The following is a 20,661-nucleotide window of genomic DNA, read 5'->3' as shown; positions in this document are numbered from 1 at the left end:
TCACGGGAACCTCATGCTTGTAGGTCCCTACACTAAATATAATATAAAAAAGCAAAAAAGAAATTATCATTACTTACAGCAAGATGGAATTGCAGCTGTATATTGCTCAGGCCAAAAGACTACTACTACTCCAGCAGGATACAGCTAAACCCCCACTAGGTGGAGGCAACACAGGTGCAGGTGGAGCCATTCACACTCACTTCCAAATATGGAGGAGGTGATGGCTGGATGGTAAAACTGCACACTGGTGGCTTGCATAGAGCACTGTTCACACTAGCAGACGCACAGTCACAAACCCGCAGCCTATTAGGTGACACCCATACTATTAGATCAGGCGGGCTGCCAAGCCGTACCCCCACTGCGCGCTACGTAGGGACAGAAACTCTGATAGCAAGGCCTAACAAAAAGGGGCCTGGCTGTATCCTGTACAAAAAAGTTTTTGAGGTTTTTTGTTAGCGTTATGGCCATAAGACGTAAGCTTACAACCCTCGTCACGGGAACCTCATGCTTGTAGGTCCCTACACTAAATATAATATAAAAAAGCAAAAAAGAAATTATCATTACTTACAGCAAGATGGAATTGCAGCTGTATATTGCTCAGGCCAAAAGACTACTACTACTCCAGCAGGATACAGCTAAACCCCCACTAGGTGGAGGCAACACAGGTGCAGGTGGAGCCATTCACACTCACTTCCAAATATGGAGGAGGTGATGGCTGGATGGTAAAACTGCACACTGGTGGCTTGCATAGAGCACTGTTCACACTAGCAGACGCACAGTCACAAACCCGCAGCCTATTAGGTGACGCCCATACTATTAGATCAGGCGGGCTGCCAAGCCGTACCCCCACTGCGCGCTACGTAGGGACAGAAACTCTGATAGCAAGGCCTAACAAAAAGGGGCCTGGCTGTATCCTGTACAAAAAAGTTTTTGAGGTTTTTTGTTAGCGTTATGGCCATAAGACGTAAGCCTACAACCCTCGTCACGGGAACCTCATGCTTGTAGGTCCCTACACTAAATATAATATAAAAAAGCAAAAAAGAAATTATCATTACTTACAGCAAGATGGAATTGCAGCTGTATATTGCTCAGGCCAAAAGACTACTACTACTCCAGCAGGATACAGCTAAACCCCCACTAGGTGGAGGCAACACAGGTGCAGGTGGAGCCATTCACACTCACTTCCAAATATGGAGGAGGTGATGGCTGGATGGTAAAACTGCACACTGGTGGCTTGCATAGAGCACTGTTCACACTAGCAGACGCACAGTCACAAACCCGCAGCCTATTAGGTGACGCCCATACTATTAGATCAGGCGGGCTGCCAAGCCGTACCCCCACTGCGCGCTACGTAGGGACAGAAACTCTGATAGCAAGGCCTAACAAAAAGGGGCCTGGCTGTATCCTGTACAAAAAAGTTTTTGAGGTTTTTTGTTAGCGTTATGGCCATAAGACGTAAGCCTACAACCCTCGTCACGGGAACCTCATGCTTGTAGGTCCCTACACTAAATATAATATAAAAAAGCAAAAAAGAAATTATCATTACTTACAGCAAGATGGAATTGCAGCTGTATATTGCTCAGGCCAAAAGACTACTACTACTCCAGCAGGATACAGCTAAACCCCCACTAGGTGGAGGCAACACAGGTGCAGGTGGAGCCATTCACACTCACTTCCAAATATAGAGGAGGTGATGGCTGGATGGTAAAACTGCACACTGGTGGCTTGCATAGAGCACTGTTCACACTAGCAGACGCACAGTCACAAACCCGCAGCCTATTAGGTGACGCCCATACTATTAGATCAGGCGGGCTGCCAAGCCGTACCCCCACTGCGCGCTACGTAGGGACAGAAACTCTGATAGCAAGGCCTAACAAAAAGGGGCCTGGCTGTATCCTGTACAAAAAAGTTTTTGAGGTTTTTTGTTAGCGTTATGGCCATAAGACGTAAGCCTACAACCCTCGTCACGGGAACCTCATGCTTGTAGGTCCCTACACTAAATATAATATAAAAAAGCAAAAAAGAAATTATCATTACTTACAGCAAGATGGAATTGCAGCTGTATATTGCTCAGGCCAAAAGACTACTACTACTCCAGCAGGATACAGCTAAACCCCCACTAGGTGGAGGCAACACAGGTGCAGGTGGAGCCATTCACACTCACTTCCAAATATGGAGGAGGTGATGGCTGGATGGTAAAACTGCACACTGGTGGCTTGCATAGAGCACTGTTCACACTAGCAGACGCACAGTCACAAACCCGCAGCCTATTAGGTGACGCCCATACTATTAGATCAGGCGGGCTGCCAAGCCGTACCCCCACTGCGCGCTACGTAGGGACAGAAACTCTGATAGCAAGGCCTAACAAAAAGGGGCCTGGCTGTATCCTGTACAAAAAAGTTTTTGAGGTTTTTTGTTAGCGTTATGGCCATAAGACGTAAGCCTACAACCCTCGTCACGGGAACCTCATGCTTGTAGGTCCCTACACTAAATATAATATAAAAAAGCAAAAAAGAAATTATCATTACTTACAGCAAGATGGAATTGCAGCTGTATATTGCTCAGGCCAAAAGACTACTACTACTCCAGCAGGATACAGCTAAACCCCCACTAGGTGGAGGCAACACAGGTGCAGGTGGAGCCATTCACACTCACTTCCAAATATGGAGGAGGTGATGGCTGGATGGTAAAACTGCACACTGGTGGCTTGCATAGAGCACTGTTCACACTAGCAGACGCACAGTCACAAACCCGCAGCCTATTAGGTGACGCCCATACTATTAGATCAGGCGGGCTGCCAAGCCGTACCCCCACTGCGCGCTACGTAGGGACAGAAACTCTGATAGCAAGGCCTAACAAAAAGGGGCCTGGCTGTATCCTGTACAAAAAAGTTTTTGAGGTTTTTTGTTAGCGTTATGGCCATAAGACGTAAGCCTACAACCCTCGTCACGGGAACCTCATGCTTGTAGGTCCCTACACTAAATATAATATAAAAAAGCAAAAAAGAAATTATCATTACTTACAGCAAGATGGAATTGCAGCTGTATATTGCTCAGGCCAAAAGACTACTACTACTCCAGCAGGATACAGCTAAACCCCCACTAGGTGGAGGCAACACAGGTGCAGGTGGAGCCATTCACACTCACTTCCAAATATGGAGGAGGTGATGGCTGGATGGTAAAACTGCACACTGGTGGCTTGCATAGAGCACTGTTCACACTAGCAGACGCACAGTCACAAACCCGCAGCCTATTAGGTGACGCCCATACTATTAGATCAGGCGGGCTGCCAAGCCGTACCCCCACTGCGCGCTACGTAGGGACAGAAACTCTGATAGCAAGGCCTAACAAAAAGGGGCCTGGCTGTATCCTGTACAAAAAAGTTTTTGAGGTTTTTTGTTAGCGTTATGGCCATAAGACGTAAGCCTACAACCCTCGTCACGGGAACCTCATGCTTGTAGGTCCCTACACTAAATATAATATAAAAAAGCAAAAAAGAAATTATCATTACTTACAGCAAGATGGAATTGCAGCTGTATATTGCTCAGGCCAAAAGACTACTACTACTCCAGCAGGATACAGCTAAACCCCCACTAGGTGGAGGCAACACAGGTGCAGGTGGAGCCATTCACACTCACTTCCAAATATGGAGGAGGTGATGGCTGGATGGTAAAACTGCACACTGGTGGCTTGCATAGAGCACTGTTCACACTAGCAGACGCACAGTCACAAACCCGCAGCCTATTAGGTGACGCCCATACTATTAGATCAGGCGGGCTGCCAAGCCGTACCCCCACTGCGCACTACGTAGGGACAGAAACTCTGATAGCAAGGCCTAACAAAACTGCTGGAGTAGTAGTAGTCTTTTGGCCTGAGCAATATACAGCTGCAATTCCATCTTGCTGTAAGTAATACCCCCCAAAGGAACAATTTCGCCTCAAAATGAAAAAAAAATTGCAATACTCCCCCAAAGGAACAATTTCGCCTCAAAATGCCGAAAAGTTGCAATACCCCCCGAAAGGAACAATTTCGCTTTAAAATGGCCAAAAGTTGCAATACCCCCCAAAGGAACAATTTCGCCTCAAAATGAAAAAAAAATTGCAATACTCCCCCAAAGGAACAATTTCGACTCAAAATGCCGAAAAGTTGCAATACCCCCGAAAGGAACAATTTCGCTTCAAAATGGCCAAAAGTTGCAATACCCCCGAAAGGAACAATTTCGCTTCAAAATGGCCAAAAGTTGCAATGCCCCCCAAAGGAACAATTTCGCCTCAAAATGGCAAAAAATTGCAATACCCTCCCAAAGGAACAATTTCGCCTCAAATTGCCGAAAAGTTGCAATACCCCCCCAAAGGAACATTTTCGCCTCAAAATGAAAAAAAATTGCAATACTCCCCCAAAGGAACAATTTCGCTTCAAAATGCCGAAAAGTTGCAATACCCCCCAAAGGAACAATTTCGCCTCAAAATGGAAAAAAAATTGCAATACCCCCCCAAAGGAACAATTTCACCTCAAAATGCCGAAAAGTTGCAAAACCCCCCGAAAGGAACAATTTCGCTTCAAAATGGCCAAAAGATGCAATACCCCCCCAAAGCAACAATTTCGCCTCAAAATGGCAAAAAATTGCAATACCCCCCAAAGAAACAATTTCGCCTCAAAATGCCGAAAAGTTGCAATTCCCCCCAAAGGAACAATTTCGCTTCAAAATGGCCAAAAGTTGCAATACCCCCCCAAAGGCACAATTTAGCCTCAAAATGGAAAAAAAATTGCAATACCCCCCCCAAAGGAACAATTTCGCCTCAAAATGCCGAAAAGTTGCAATACCCCCGAAAGGAACAATTTCGCTTCAAAATGGCCAAAAGTTGCAATACCCCCGAAAGGAACAATTTCGCTTCAAAATGGCCAAAAGTTACAATACCCCCCCAAAGGAACAATTTCGCCTTAAAATGGCAAAAAATTGCAATACCCTCCCAAAGGAACAATTTCGCCTCAAAATGGCAAAAAATTGCAATACCCCCCCAAAGGAACAATTTCGCCTCAAAATGCCGAAAAGTTGCAATACCCCCCCCAAAGGAACAATTTCGCTTCAAAATGGCCAAAAGTTGCAATACCCCCCCAAAGGCACAATTTCGCCTCAAAATGGAAAAAAAATTGCAATACCCCCCCAAAGGAACAATTTCGCCTCAAAATGCCGAAAAGTTGCAATACCCCCCCAAAGGAACAATTTCGCTTCAATATGGCCAAAAGTTGCAATACCCCCCCAAAGGAACAATTTCGCCTCAAAATGGAAAAAAAATTGCAATACCCCCCCAAAGGAACAATTTCGCCTCAAAATGCCGATAAGTTGCAATACCCCCCCGAAAGGAACAATTTTGCTTCAAAATGGCCAAAAGTTGCAATACCCCCCCAAAGGAACAATTTCGCCTCAAAATGGCAAAAAATTAAAATACCCCCCAAAGGAACAATTTCGCTTCAAAATGGCCAAAAGTTGCAATACCCCCCCAAAGGAACAATTTCGCCTCAAAATGCCGAAAAGTTGCAATACCCCCCGAAAGGAACAATTTCGCTTCAAAATGGCCAAAAGATGCAATACCCCCCCAAAGCAACAATTTCGCCTCAAAATGGCAAAAAATTGCAATACCCCCCCAAAGGAACAATTTCGCCTCAAAATGCCGAAAAGTTGCAATACCCCCCCAAAGGAACAATTTCGCTTCAAAATAGCCAAAAGTTGCAATGCCCCCCCAAAGGCACAATTTCGCCTCAAAATGGAAAAAAAATTGCAATACCCCCCCCAAAGGAACAATTTCGCCTCAAAATGCCGAAAAGTTGCAATACCCCCGAAAGGAACAATTTCGCTTCAAAATGGCCAAAAGTTGCAATACCCCCCCCAAAGGAACAATTTCGCTTCAAAATGACCAAAAGTTGCAATACCCCCCCAAAGGCACAATTTCGCCTCAAAATGGAAAAAAAATTGCAATACCCCCCCAAAGGAACAATTTCGCCTCAAAATGCCGAAAAGTTGCAATACCCCCCCAAAGGAACAATTTCGCTTCAATATGGCCAAAAGTTGCAATACCCCCCCAAAGGAACAATTTCGCCTCAAAATGGAAAAAAAATTGCAATACCCCCCCAAAGGAACAATTTCGCCTCAAAATACCGATAAGTTGCAATACCCCCCGAAAGGAACAATTTCGCTTCAAAATGGCCAAAAGTTGCAATACCCCCCCAAAGGAACAATTTCGCCTCAAAATGGCAAAAAATTAAAATACCCCCCCAAAGGAACAATTTCGCTTCAAAATGGCCAAAATTTGCAATACCCCCCCAAAGGAACAATTTCGCCTCAAAATACCGAAAAGTTGCAATACCCCCCGAAAGGAACAATTACGCTTCAAAATGGCCAAAAGTTGCAATACCCCCCCAAAGGAACAATTTCGCCTCAAAATGGCAAAAAATTGCAATACCCCCCCAAAGGAACAATTTCGCTTCAAAATGGCCAAAAGTTGCAATACCCCCCAAAGGAACAATTTCGCCTCAAAATGAAAAAAAATTGCAATACTCCCCCAAAAGGAACAATTTCGCCGCAAAATGCCGAAAAGTTGCAATACCCCCCAAAGGAACAATTTCGCTTCAAAATGGCCAAAAGTTGCAATACCCCCCAAAGGAACAATTTCGCCTCAAAATGAAAAAAAAATTGCAATACTCCCCCAAAGGAACAATTTCGCCTCAAAATGCCGAAAAGTTGCAATACCCCCCGAAAGGAACAATTTCGCTTCAAAATGGCCAAAAGTTGCAATACCCCCCAAAGGAACAATTTCGCCTCAAAATGAAAAAAAAATTGCAATACTCCCCCAAAGGAACAATTTCGACTCAAAATGCCGAAAAGTTGCAATACCCCCGAAAGGAACAATTTCGCTTCAAAATGGCCAAAAGTTGCAATACCCCCGAAAGGAACAATTTCGCTTCAAAATGGCCAAAAGTTGCAATGCCCCCCCAAAGGAACAATTTCGCCTCAAAATGGCAAAAAATTGCAATACCCTCCCAAAGGAACAATTTCGCCTCAAATTGCCGAAAAGTTGCAATACCCCCCCAAAGGAACATTTTCGCCTCAAAATGAAAAAAAAATTGCAATACTCCCCCAAAGGAACAATTTCGCTTCAAAATGCCGAAAAGTTGCAATACCCCCCAAAGGAACAATTTCACCTCAAAATGGAAAAAAAATTGCAATACCCCCCCAAAGGAACAATTTCACCTCAAAATGCCGAAAAGTTGCAAAACCCCCCGAAAGGAACAATTTCGCTTCAAAATGGCCAAAAGATGCAATACCCCCCCAAAGCAACAATTTCGCCTCAAAATGGCAAAAAATTGCAATACCCCCCCAAAGGAACAATTTCGCCTCAAAATGCCAAAAAGTTGCAATACCCCCCCAAAGGAACAATTTCGCCTCAAAATGGCCAAAAGTTGCAATACCCCCCCAAAGGCACAATTTCGCCTCAAAATGGAAAAAAAATTGCAATACCCCCCCAAAGGAACAATTTCGCCTCAAAATGCCGAAAAGTTGCAATACCCCCGAAAGGAACAATTTCGCTTCAAAATGGCCAAAAGTTCCAATACCCCCGAAAGGAACAATTTCGCTTCAAAATGGCCAAAAGTTGCAATACCCCCCAAAGGAACAATTTCGCTTCAATATGGCCAAAAGTTGCAATACCCCCCCAAAGGAACAATTTCGCCTCAAAATGGAAAAAAAATTGCAATACCCCCCCAAAGGAACAATTTCGCCTCAAAATACCGATAAGTTGCAATACCCCCCGAAAGGAACAATTTCGCTTCAAAATGGCCAAAAGTTGCAATACCCCCCCAAAGGAACAATTTCGCCTCAAAATGGCAAAAAATTAAAATACCCCCCCAAAGGAACAATTTCGCTTCAAAATGGCCAAAAGTTGCAATACCCCCCCAAAGGAACAATTTCGCCTCAAAATACCGAAAAGTTGCAATACCCCCCGAAAGGAACAATTACGCTTCAAAATGGCCAAAAGTTGCAATACCCCCCCAAAGGAACAATTTCGCCTCAAAATGGCAAAAAATTGCAATACCCCCCCAAAGGAACAATTTCGCTTCAAAATGGCCAAAAGTTGCAATACCCCCCAAAGGAACAATTTCGCCTCAAAATGAAAAAAAATTGCAATACTCCCCCAAAAGGAACAATTTCGCCGCAAAATGCCGAAAAGTTGCAATACCCCCCAAAGGAACAATTTCGCTTCAAAATGGCCAAAAGTTGCAATACCCCCAAAGGAACAATTTCGCCTCAAAATGAAAAAAAAATTGCAATACTCCCCCAAAGGAACAATTTCGCCTCAAAATGCCGAAAAGTTGCAATACCCCCCGAAAGGAACAATTTCGCTTCAAAATGGCCAAAAGTTGCAATACCCCCCAAAGGAACAATTTCGCCTCAAAATGAAAAAAAAATTGCAATACTCCCCCAAAGGAACAATTTCGACTCAAAATGCCGAAAAGTTGCAATACCCCCGAAAGGAACAATTTCGCTTCAAAATGGCCAAAAGTTGCAATACCCCCGAAAGGAACAATTTCGCTTCAAAATGGCCAAAAGTTGCAATGCCCCCCCAAAGGAACAATTTCGCCTCAAAATGGCAAAAAATTGCAATACCCTCCCAAAGGAACAATTTCGCCTCAAATTGCCGAAAAGTTGCAATACCCCCCCAAAGGAACATTTTCGCCTCAAAATGGAAAAAAAATTGCAATACCCCCCCAAAGGAACAATTTCACCTCAAAATGCCGAAAAGTTGCAAAACCCCCCGAAAGGAACAATTTCGCTTCAAAATGGCCAAAAGATGCAATACCCCCCCAAAGCAACAATTTCGCCTCAAAATGGCAAAAAATTGCAATACCCCCCCAAAGGAACAATTTCGCCTCAAAATGCCAAAAAGTTGCAATACCCCCCCAAAGGAACAATTTCGCCTCAAAATGGCCAAAAGTTGCAATACCCCCCCAAAGGAACAATTTCGCCTCAAAATGCCGAAAAGTTGCAATACCCCCGAAAGGAACAATTTCGCTTCAAAATGGCCAAAAGTTCCAATACCCCCGAAAGGAACAATTTCGCTTCAAAATGGCCAAAAGTTGCAATACCCCCCCAAAGGAACAATTTCGCCTTAAAATGGCAAAAAATTGCAATACCCTCCCAAAGGAACAATTTCGCCTCAAAATGGCAAAAAATTGCAATACCACCCCAAAGGAACAATTTCACTTTAAAATGGCCAAAAGTTGCAATACCCCCCCAAAGGAACAATTTCGCCTCAAAATGGCAAAAAATTGCAATACCCCCCTTAAAGGAACAATTTCACTTTAAAATGGCCAAAAGTTGCAATACCCCCCCAAAGGAACAATTTCGCCTCAAAATGGCAAAAAATTGCAATACCCCCCTCAAAGGAACAATTTCGCCTCAAAATGCCGAAAAGTTGCAATACCCCCCCAAAGGAACAATTTCGCCTCAAAATGCCGAAAAGTTGCAATACCCCCCAAAGGAACAATTTCGCTTCAAAATGGCCAAAAGTTGCAATACCCCCCCAAAGGAACAATTTCGCTTCAAAATGGCCAAAAGTTGCAATACCCCCCCAAAGGAACAATTTCGCCTCAAAATGGCAAAAAATTGCAATACCCCCCCAAAGGAACAATTTCGCTTCAAAATGCCGAAAAGTTGCAATACCCCCCCAAAAGGTACAATTTCGCTTCAAAATGGCCAAAAGTTGCAATACCCCCCCAAAGGAACAATTTCGCCTCAAAATGGAAAAAAAATTGCAATACCCCCCCAAAGGAACAATTTCGCCTCAAAATGCCGAAAAGTTGCAATACCCCCAGAAAGGAACAATTTCGCTTCAATATGGCCAAAAGTTGCAATACCCCCAAAGGAACAATTTTGCCTCAAAATGGCAAAAAATTGCAATACCCCCCCAAAGGAACAATTTCGACTCAAAATGCCGAAAAGTTGCAATACCCCCGAAAGGAACAATTTCGCTTCAAAATGGCCAAAAGTTGCAATACCCCCCCAAAGGAACAATTTCGCCTTAAAATGGCAAAAAATTGCAATACCCTCCCAAAGGAACAATTTCGCCTCAAATTGCCGAAAGGTTGCAATACCCCCCCAAAGGAACAATTTCGCTTCAAAATGGCCAAAAGTTGCAATACCCCCCCAAAGGAACAATTTTGCCTCAAAATGGCCAAAAGTTGCAATACCCCCCCAAAGGAACAATTTCGCCTCAAAATGGCAAAAAATTGCAATACCCCCCCAAAGGAACAATTTCGCCTCAAATTGCCGAAAGGTTGCAATACCCCCCCAAAGGAACAATTTCGCTTCAAAATGGCCAAAAGTTGCAATACCCCCCGAAAGGAACAATTTCGCTTCAAAATGGCCAAAAGTTGCAATACCCCCCCAAAGGAACAATTTCGCCTCAAAATGGCAAAAAATTGCAATACCCCCCCAAAGGAACAATTTCGCTTAAAAATAGGCAAAAGTTGCAATACCCCCCCAAAGGAACAATTTCGCCTCCAAATGCCGAAAAGTTGCAATACCCCCCGAAAGGAACAATTTCGCTTCAAAATGGCCAAAAGTTGCAATACCCCCCAACGGAACAATTTCGCCTCAAAATGGCAAAAAATTGCAATACCCCCCCAAAGGAACAATTTCGCCTCAAAATGCGGAAAAGTTGCAATACCCCCCGAAAGGAACAATTTCGCTTCAAAATGGCCAAAAGTTGCAATACCCCCCCAAAGGAACAATTTTGCCTCAAAATGGCAAAAAATTGCAATACCCCCCCAAAGGAACAATTTCGACTCAAAATGCCGAAAAGTTGCAATACCCCCGAAAGGAACAATTTCGCTTCAAAATGGCAAAAAATTGCAATACCCTCCCAAAGGAACAATTTCGCCTCAAATTGCCGAAAGGTTGCAATACCCCCCCAAAGGAACAATTTCGCTTCAAAATGGCCAAAAGTTGCAATACCCCCCCAAAGGAACAATTTTGCCTCAAAATGCCGAAAGTTGCAATACCCCCCGAAAGGAACAATTTCGCTTCAAAATGGCCAAAAGTTGCAATACCCCCCCAAAGGAACAATTTCGCCTCAAAATGGCAAAAAATTGCAATACCCCCCCAAAGGAACAATTTCGCTTCAAAATGGCCAAAAGTTGCAATACCCCCCCAAAGGAACAATTTCGCCTCAAAATGCCGAAAAGTTGCAATACCCCCCGAAAGGAACAATTTCGCTTCAAAATGGCCAAAAGTTGCAATACCCCCCCAACGGAACAATTTCGCCTCAAAATGGCAAAAAATTGCAATACCCCCCCAACGGAACAATTTCGCCTCAAAATGGCCAAAAATTGTAATACCCCCCCAAAGGAACAATTTCGCTTCAATATGGCCAAAAGTTGCAATACCCCCCCAAAGGAACAATTTCGCCTCAAAATGGGAAAAAATATCAATACCCCCCAAAGGAACAATTTCGCCTCAAAATGGCAAAAAATTGCAATACCCCCCCAAAGGAACAATTTCGCTTCAAAATGCCGAAAAGTTGCAATACCCCCCCAAGGTACAATTTCGCTTCAAAATGGCCAAAAGTTGCAATACTCCCCCAAAGGAACTATTTCGCCTCAAAATAAAAAAAAAATTGCAATACCCCCCCCAAAGGAACAATTTCGCCTCAAAATGGCAAAAAATTGCAATACCCCCCAAAGGAACAATTTCGCTTCAAAATGGCCAAAAGTTGCAATACCCCCCCAAAGGAACAATTTCGCCTCAAAATGCCGAAAAGTTGCAATACCCCCCCAAAAGAACAATTTCGCTTCAATATGGCCAAAAGTTGCAATACCCCCCCAAAAGAACAATTTCGCCTCAAAATGGAAAAAAAATTGCAATACCCCCCAAAGGAACAATTTCTCCTCAAAATGCCGATAAGTTGCAATACCCCCCGAAAGGAACAATTTCGCTTCAAAATGGCCAAAAGTTGCAATACCCCCCCAAAGGAACAATTTCGCCTCAAAATGCCGAAAAGTTGCAATACCCCCTGAAAGGAACAATTTCGCTTCAAAATGGCCAAAAGTTGCAATACCCCCCCAAAGGAACAATTTCGCCTCAAAATGGCCAAAAATTGTAATACCCCCCCAAAGGAACAATTTCGCTTCAATATGGCCAAAAGTTGCAATACCCCCCCAAAGGAACAATTTCGCTTCAAAATGGCCAAAAGTTGCAATACCCCCCTAAAGGAACAATTTCGCCTCAAAATGGCAAAAAATTGCAATACCCCCCCAAAGGAACAATTTCGCCTCAAAATGCCGAAAAGTTGCTATACCCCCCCAAAGGAACAATTTCGCTTCAAAATGGCCAAAAGTTGCAATACCCCCCCCAAAGGAACTATTTCGCCTCAAAATGGCAAAAAATTGCAATACCCCCCCAAAGGAACAATTTCGCCTCAAAATGGCCAAAAATTGTAATACCCCCCCAAAGGAACAATTTCGCTTCAATATGGCCAAAAGTTGCAATACCCCCCCAAAGGAACAATTTCGCCTCAAAATGGGAAAAAATATCAATACCCCCCAAAGGAACAATTTTGCCTCAAAATGGCAAAAAATTGCAATACACCCGCAAAGGAACAATTTCGCTTCAAAATGCCGAAAAGTTGCAATACCCCCCAAAGGTACAATTTCGCTTCAAAATGGCCAAAAGTTGCAATACTCCCCCAAAGGAACAATTTCGCCTCAAAATGGCCAAAAATTGCAATACCCCCCCAAAGGAACAATTTCGCCTCAAAATTGCAAAAAATTGCAATACCCCCCCAAAGGAACAATTTCGCTTCAAAATGGCCAAAAGTTGCAATACCCCCCCAAAGGAACAATTTCGCCTCAAAATGCCGAAAAGTTGCAATACCCCCACAAAGGAACAATTTCGCTTCAAAATGGCCAAAAGTTGCAATACCCCCCCAAAGGAACAATTTCGCCTCAAAATGAAAAAAAATTGCAATACCCCCCCAAAGGAACAATTTCGCCTCAAAATGCCGAAAAGTTGCAATACCCCCCGAAAGGAACAATTTCGCTTCAAAATGGCCAAAAGTTGCAATACCCCCCCAAAGGAACAATTTCGCCTCAAAATGAAAAAAAAATTGCAATACTCCCCCAAAGGAACAATTTCGCTTCAAAATGCCGAAAAGTTGCAATACCCCCCAAAGGAACAATTTCGCCTCAAAATGGAAAAAAAATTGCAATACCCCCCAAAAGGAACAATTTCACCTTAAAATGCCGAAAAGTTGCAAAACCCCCTGAAAGGAACAATTTCGCTTCAAAATGGCCAAAAGTTGCAATACCCCCCCAAAGGAACAATTTCGCCTCAAAATGGCAAAAAATTGCAATACCCCCCAAAGGAACAATTTCGCTTCAAAATAGCCAAAAGTTGCAATACCCCCCCAAAGGAACAATTTCGCCTCAAAATGCCGAAAAGTTGCAATACCCCCCGAAAGGAACAATTTCGCTTCAAAATGGCCAAAAGATGCAATTCCCCCCCAAAGCAACAATTTCGCCTCAAAATGGCAAAAAATTGCAATACCCCCCCAAAGGAACAATTTCGCCTCAAAATGCCGAAAAGTTGCAATACCCCCCCAAAGGAACAATTTCGCTTCAAAATGGCCAAAAGTTGCAATACCCCCCCAAAGGCACAATTTCGCCTCAAAATGGAAAAAAAATTGCAATACCCCCCCAAAGGAACAATTTCGCCTCAAAATGCCGAAAAGTTGCAATACCCCCGAAAGGAACAATTTCGCTTCAAAATGGCCAAAAGTTGCAATACCCCCCCCAAAGGAACAATTTCGCTTCAAAATGACCAAAAGTTGCAATACCCCCCCAAAGGAACAATTTCGCCTCAAAATGGAAAAAAAATTGCAATACCCCCCCAAAGGAACAATTTCGCCTCAAAATGCCGAAAAGTTGCAATACCCCCCCAAAGGAACAATTTCGCTTCAATATGGCCAAAAGTTGCAATACCCCCCCAAAGGAACAATTTCGCCTCAAAATGGAAAAAAAATTGCAATACCCCCCCAAAGGAACAATTTCGCCTCAAAATGCCGATAAGTTGCAATACCCCCCCCCCGAAAGGAACAATTTCGCTTCAAAATGGCCAAAAGTTGCAATACCCCCCCAAAGGAACAATTTCGCCTCAAAATGGCAAAAAATTAAAATACCCCCCAAAGGAACAATTTCGCTTCAAAATGGCCAAAAGTTGCAATACCCCCCCAAAGGAACAATTTCGCCTCAAAATACCGAAAAGTTGCAATACCCCCCGAAAGGAACAATTTCGCCTCAAAATACCGAAAAGTTGCAATACCCCCCGAAAGGAACAATTACGCTTCAAAATGGCCAAAAGTTGCAATACCCCCCCAAAGGAACAATTTCCCCTCAAAATGGCAAAAAATTGCAATACCCCCCCAAAGGAACAATTTCGCTTCAAAATGGCCAAAAGTTGCAATACCCCCCAAAGGAACAATTTCGCCTCAAAATGAAAAAAAATTGCAATACTCCCCCAAAAGGAACAATTTCGCCTCAAAATGCCGAAAAGTTGCAATACCCCCCAAAGGAACAATTTCGCTTCAAAATGGCCAAAAGTTGCAATACCCCCCAAAGGAACAATTTCGCCTCAAAATGAAAAAAAAATTGCAATACTCCCCCAAAGGAACAATTTCGACTCAAAATGCCGAAAAGTTGCAATACCCCCGAAAGGAACAATTTCGCTTCAAAATGGCCAAAAGTTGCAATACCCCCGAAAGGAACAATTTCGCTTCAAAATGGCCAAAAGTTGCAATGCCCCCCCAAAGGAACAATTTCGCCTCAAAATGGCAAAAAATTGCAATACCCTCCCAAAGGAACAATTTCGCCTCAAATTGCCGAAAAGTTGCAATACCCCCCCAAAGGAACATTTTCGCCTCAAAATGAAAAAAAAATTGCAATACTCCCCCAAAGGAACAATTTCGCTTCAAAATGCCGAAAAATTGCAATACCCCCCCAAAGGAACAATTCCACCTCAAAATGCCGAAAAGTTGCAAAACCCCCCGAAAGGAACAATTTCGCTTCAAAATGGCCAAAAGATGCAATACCCCCCCAAAGAAACAATTTCGCCTCAAAATGGCAAAAAATTGCAATACCTCCCAAAGGAACAATTTCGCCTCAAAATGCCGAAAAGTTGCAATACCCCCCAAAGGAACAATTTCGCTTCAAAATGGCCAAAAGTTGCAATACCCCCCCAAAGGCACAATTTAGCCTCAAAATGGAAAAAAAATTGCAATACTCCCCCAAAGGAACAATTTCGCTTCAAAATGCCGAAAAGTTGCAATACCCCCCAAAGGAACAATTTCGCCTCAAAATGGAAAAAAAATTGCAATACCCCCCAAAAGGAACAATTTCACCTCAAAATGCCGAAAAGTTGCAATACCCCCGAAAGGAACAATTTCGCTTCAAAATGGCCAAAAGATGCAATACCCCCCCAAAGCAACAATTTCGCCTCAAAATGGCAAAAAATTGCAATACCCCCCCAAAGGAACAATTTCGCCTCAAAATGCCGAAAAGTTGCAATACCCCCCCCAAAGGAACAATTTCGCTTCAAAATGGCCAAAAGTTGCAATACCCCCCCAAAGGCACAATTTCGCCTCAAAATGGAAAAAAAATTGCAATACCCCCCCAAAGGAACAATTTCGCCTCAAAATGCCGAAAAGTTGCAATACCCCCAAAAGGAACAATTTCGCTTCAAAATGGCCAAAAGTTGCAATACCCCCCCCAAAGGAACAATTTCGCTTCAAAATGACCAAAAGTTGCAATACCCCCCCAAAGGCACAATTTCGCCTCAAAATGGAAAAAAAATTGCAATACCCCCCCAAAGGAACAATTTCGCCTCAAAATGCCGAAAAGTTGCAATACCCCCCCCAAAGGAACAATTTCGCTTCAATATGGCCAAAAGTTGCAATACCCCCCCAAAGGAACAATTTCGCCTCAAAATGGAAAAAAAATTGCAATACCCCCCCAAAGGAACAATTTCGCCTCAAAATGCCGATAAGTTGCAATACCCCCCCCCGAAAGGAACAATTTCGCTTCAAAATGGCCAAAAGTTGCAATACCCCCCCAAAGGAACAATTTCGCCTCAAAATGGCAAAAAATTAAAATACCCCCCAAGGAACAATTTCGCTTCAAAATGGCCAAAAGTTGCAATACCCCCCCAAAGGAACAATTTCGCCTCAAAATACCGAAAAGTTGCAATACCCCCCGAAAGGAACAATTTCGCCTCAAAATACCGAAAAGTTGCAATACCCCCCGAAAGGAACAATTACGCTTCAAAATGGCCAAAAGTAGCAATACCCCCCCAAAGGAACAATTTCCCCTCAAAATGGCAAAAAATTGCAATACCCCCCCAAAGGAACAATTTCGCTTCAAAATGGCCAAAAGTTGCAATACCCCCCAAAGGAACAATTTCGCCTCAAAATGAAAAAAAATTGCAATACTCCCCCAAAAGGAACAATTTCGCCTCAAAATGCCGAAAAGTTGCAATACCCCCCAAAGGAACAATTTCGCTTCAAAATGGCCAAAAGTTGCAATACCCCCCAAAAGAACAATTTCGCCTCAAAATGAAAAAAAAATTGCAATACTCCCCCAAAGGAACAATTTCGACTCAAAATGCCGAAAAGTTGCAATACCCCCGAAAGGAACAATTTCGCTTCAAAATGGCCAAAAGTTGCAATACCCCCGAAAGGAACAATTTCGCTTCAAAATGGCCAAAAGTTGCAATGCCCCCCCAAAGGAACAATTTCGCCTCAAAATGGCAAAAAATTGCAATACCCTCCCAAAGGAACAATTTCGCCTCAAATTGCCGAAAAGTTGCAATACCCCCCCAAAGGAACATTTTCGCCTCAAAATGAAAAAAAAATTGCAATACTCCCCCAAAGGAACAATTTCGCTTCAAAATGCCGAAAAATTGCAATACCTCCCCAAAGGAACAATTTCACCTCAAAATGCCAAAAAGTTGCAAAACCCCCCGAAAGGAACAATTTCGCTTCAAAATGGCCAAAAGATGCAATACCCCCCCAAAGCAACAATTTCGCCTCAAAATGGCAAAAAATTGCAATACCCCCCAAAGGAACAATTTCGCCTCAAAATGCCGAAAAGTTGCAATACCCCCCAAAGGAACAATTTCGCTTCAAAATGGCCAAAAGTTGCAATACCCCCCCAAAGGCACAATTTAGCCTCAAAATGGAAAAAAAATTGCAATACCCCCCCAAAGGAACAATTTCGCCTCAAAATGCCGAAAAGTTGCAATACCCCCGAAAGGAACAATTTCGCTTCAAAATGGCCAAAAGTTGCAATACCCCCGAAAGGAACAATTTCGCTTCAAAATGGCCAAAAGTTGCAATACCCCCCCAAAGGAACAATTTCGCCTTAAAATGGCAAAAAATTGCAATACCCTCCCAAAGGAACAATTTCGCCTCAAAATGGCAAAAAATTGCAATACCCCCCCAAAGGAACAATTTCGCCTCAAAATGCCGAAAAGTTGCAATACCCCCCCCAAAGGAACAATTTCGCTTCAAAATGGCCAAAAGTTGCAATACCCCCCCAAAGGCACAATTTCGCCTCAAAATGGAAAAAAAATTGCAATACCCCCCCAAAGGAACAATTTCGCCTCAAAATGCCGAAAAGTTGCAATACCCCCCCAAAGGAACAATTTCGCTTCAATATGGCCAAAAGTTGCAATACCCCCCCAAAGGAACAATTTCGCCTCAAAATGGAAAAAAAATTGCAATACCCCCCAAAGGAACAATTTCGCTTCAAAATGGCCAAAAGTTGCAATACCCCCCCAAAGGAACAATTTCGCCTCAAAATGCCGAAAAGTTGCAATACCCCCCGAAAGGAACAATTTCGCCTCAAAATGCCGAAAAGTTGCAATACCCCCCGAAAGGAACAATTTCGCTTCAAAATGGCCAAAAGATGCAATACCCCCCCAAAGCAACAATTTCGCCTCAAAATGGCAAAAAATTGCAATACCCCCCCAAAGGAACAATTTCGCCTCAAAATGCCGAAAAGTTGCAATACCCCCCCAAAGGAACAATTTCGCTTCAAAATGGCCAAAAGTTGCAATACCCCCCCAAAGGCAAAATTTCGCCTCAAAATGGAAAAAAAATTGCAATACCCCCCCAAAGGAACAATTTCGCCTCAAAATGCCGAAAAGTTGCAATACCCCCGAAAGGAACAATTTCGCTTCAAAATGGCCAAAAGTTGCAATACCCCCCCCAAAGGAACAATTTTGCTTCAAAATGACCAAAAGTTGCAATACCCCCCCAAAGACACAATTTCGCCTCAAAATGGAAAAAAAATTGCAATACCCCCCCAAAGGAACAATTTCGCCTCAAAATGCCGAAAAGTTGCAATACCCCCCCAAAGGAACAATTTCGCTTCAATATGGCCAAAAGTTGCAATACCCCCCCAAAGGAACAATTTCGCCTCAAAATGGAAAAAAAATTGCAATACCCCCCCAAAGGAACAATTTCGCCTCAAAATACCGATAAGTTGCAATACCCCCCGAAAGGAACAATTTCGCTTCAAAATGGCCAAAAGTTGCAATACCCCCCCAAAGGATCAATTTCGCCTCAAAATGGCAAAAAATTTAAAATACCCCCCCAAAGGAACAATTTCGCTTCAAAATGGCCAAAAGTTGCAATACCCCCCCCAAAGGAACAATTTCGCCTCAAAATACCGAAAAGTTGCAATACCCCCCGAAAGGAACAATTACGCTTCAAAATGGCCAAAAGCTGCAATACCCCCCCAAAGGAACAATTTCGCCTCAAAATGGCAAAAAATTGCAATACCCCCCCAAAGGAACAATTTCGCTTCAAAATGGCCAAAAGTTGCAATACCCCCCAAAGGAACAATTTCGCCTCAAAATGAAAAAAAATTGCAATACTCCCCCAAAAGGAACAATTTCGCCGCAAAATGCCGAAAAGTTGCAATACCCCCCAAAGGAACAATTTCGCTTCAAAATGGCCAAAAGTTGCAATACCCCCCAAAGGAACAATTTCGCCTCAAAATGAAAAAAAAATTGCAATACTCCCCCAAAGGAACAATTTCGCCTCAAAATGCCGAAAAGTTGCAATACCCCCCGAAAGGAACAATTTCGCTTCAAAATGGCCAAAAGTTGCAATACCCCCCAAAGGAACAATTTCGCCTCAAAATGAAAAAAAAATTGCAATACTCCCCCAAAGGAACAATTTCGACTCAAAATGCCGAAAAGTTGCAATACCCCCGAAAGGAACAATTTCGCTTCAAAATGACCAAAAGTTGCAATGCCCCCCCAAAGGCACAATTTCGCCTCAAAATGGAAAAAAAATTGCAATACCCCACCAAAGGAACAATTTCGCCTCAAAATGCCGAAAAGTTGCAATACCCCCGAAAGGAACAATTTCGCTTCAAAATGGCCAAAAGTTGCAATACCCCCGAAAGGAACAATTTCGCTTCAAAATGGCCAAAAGTTGCAATACCCCCCCAAAGGAACAATTTCGCCTTAAAATGGCAAAAAATTGCAATACCCTCCCAAAGGAACAATTTCGCCTCAAAATGGCAAAAAATTGCAATACCCCCCAAAGGAACAATTTCGCCTCAAAATGCCGAAAAGTTGCAATACCCCCCCAAAGGAACAATTTCGCTTCAAAATGGCCAAAAGTTGCAATACCCCCCCAAAGGCACAATTTCCCCCCAAAATGGAAAAAAAATTGCAATACCCTCCCAAAGGAACAATTTCGCCTCAAAATGCCGAAAAGTTGCAATACCCCCCCAAAGGAACAATTTCGCTTCAATATGGCCAAAAGTTGCAATACCCCCCCAAAGGAACAATTGCGCCTCAAAATGGAAAAAAAATTGCAATACCCCCCCAAAGGAACAATTTCGCCTCAAAATGCCGATAAGTTGCAATACCCCCCGAAAGGAACAATTTTGCTTCAAAATGGCCAAAAGTTGCAATACCCCCCCAAAGGAACAATTTCGCCCCAAAATGGCAAAAAATTGCAATACCCCCCCAAAGGAACAATTTCGCTTCAAAATGGCCAAAAGTTGCAATACCCCCAAAGGAACAATTTCGCCTCAAAATGCCGAAAAGTTGCAATACCTCCCGAAAGGAACAATTTCGCTTCAAAATGGCCAAAAGTTGCAATACCCCCCCAACGGAACAATTTCGCCTCAAAATGGCAAAAAATCGCAATACCCCCCAAGGAACAATTTCGCCTAAAAATGCCGAAAAGTTGCAATATCCCCCGAAAGGAACAATTTCGCTTCAAAAAGTCCAAAAGATGCAATACCCCCCCAAAGCAACAATTTCGCCTCAAAATGGCCAAAAATTGTAATACCCCCCCAAAGGAACAATTTCGCTTCAAAATGGCCAAAAGTTGCAATACCCCCCCAAAGGAACAATTTCGCTTCAAAATGGCCAAAAGTTGCAATACCCCCCAAAGGAACAATTTCACTTTAAAATGGCCAAAAGATGCAATACCCCCCCAAAGCAACAATTTTGCCTCAAAATGGAAAAAAATTGCAATACCCCCCCAAAGGAACAATTTCGCCTCAAAATGCCGAAAAGTTGCAATACCCC

Source organism: Anomaloglossus baeobatrachus, unplaced genomic scaffold (genome assembly GCF_048569485.1).
Source record: "Anomaloglossus baeobatrachus isolate aAnoBae1 unplaced genomic scaffold, aAnoBae1.hap1 Scaffold_32, whole genome shotgun sequence".
Taxonomy (NCBI): Eukaryota; Metazoa; Chordata; class Amphibia; order Anura; family Aromobatidae; genus Anomaloglossus; species Anomaloglossus baeobatrachus.
This window is presented reverse-complemented; position numbering follows the sequence as displayed.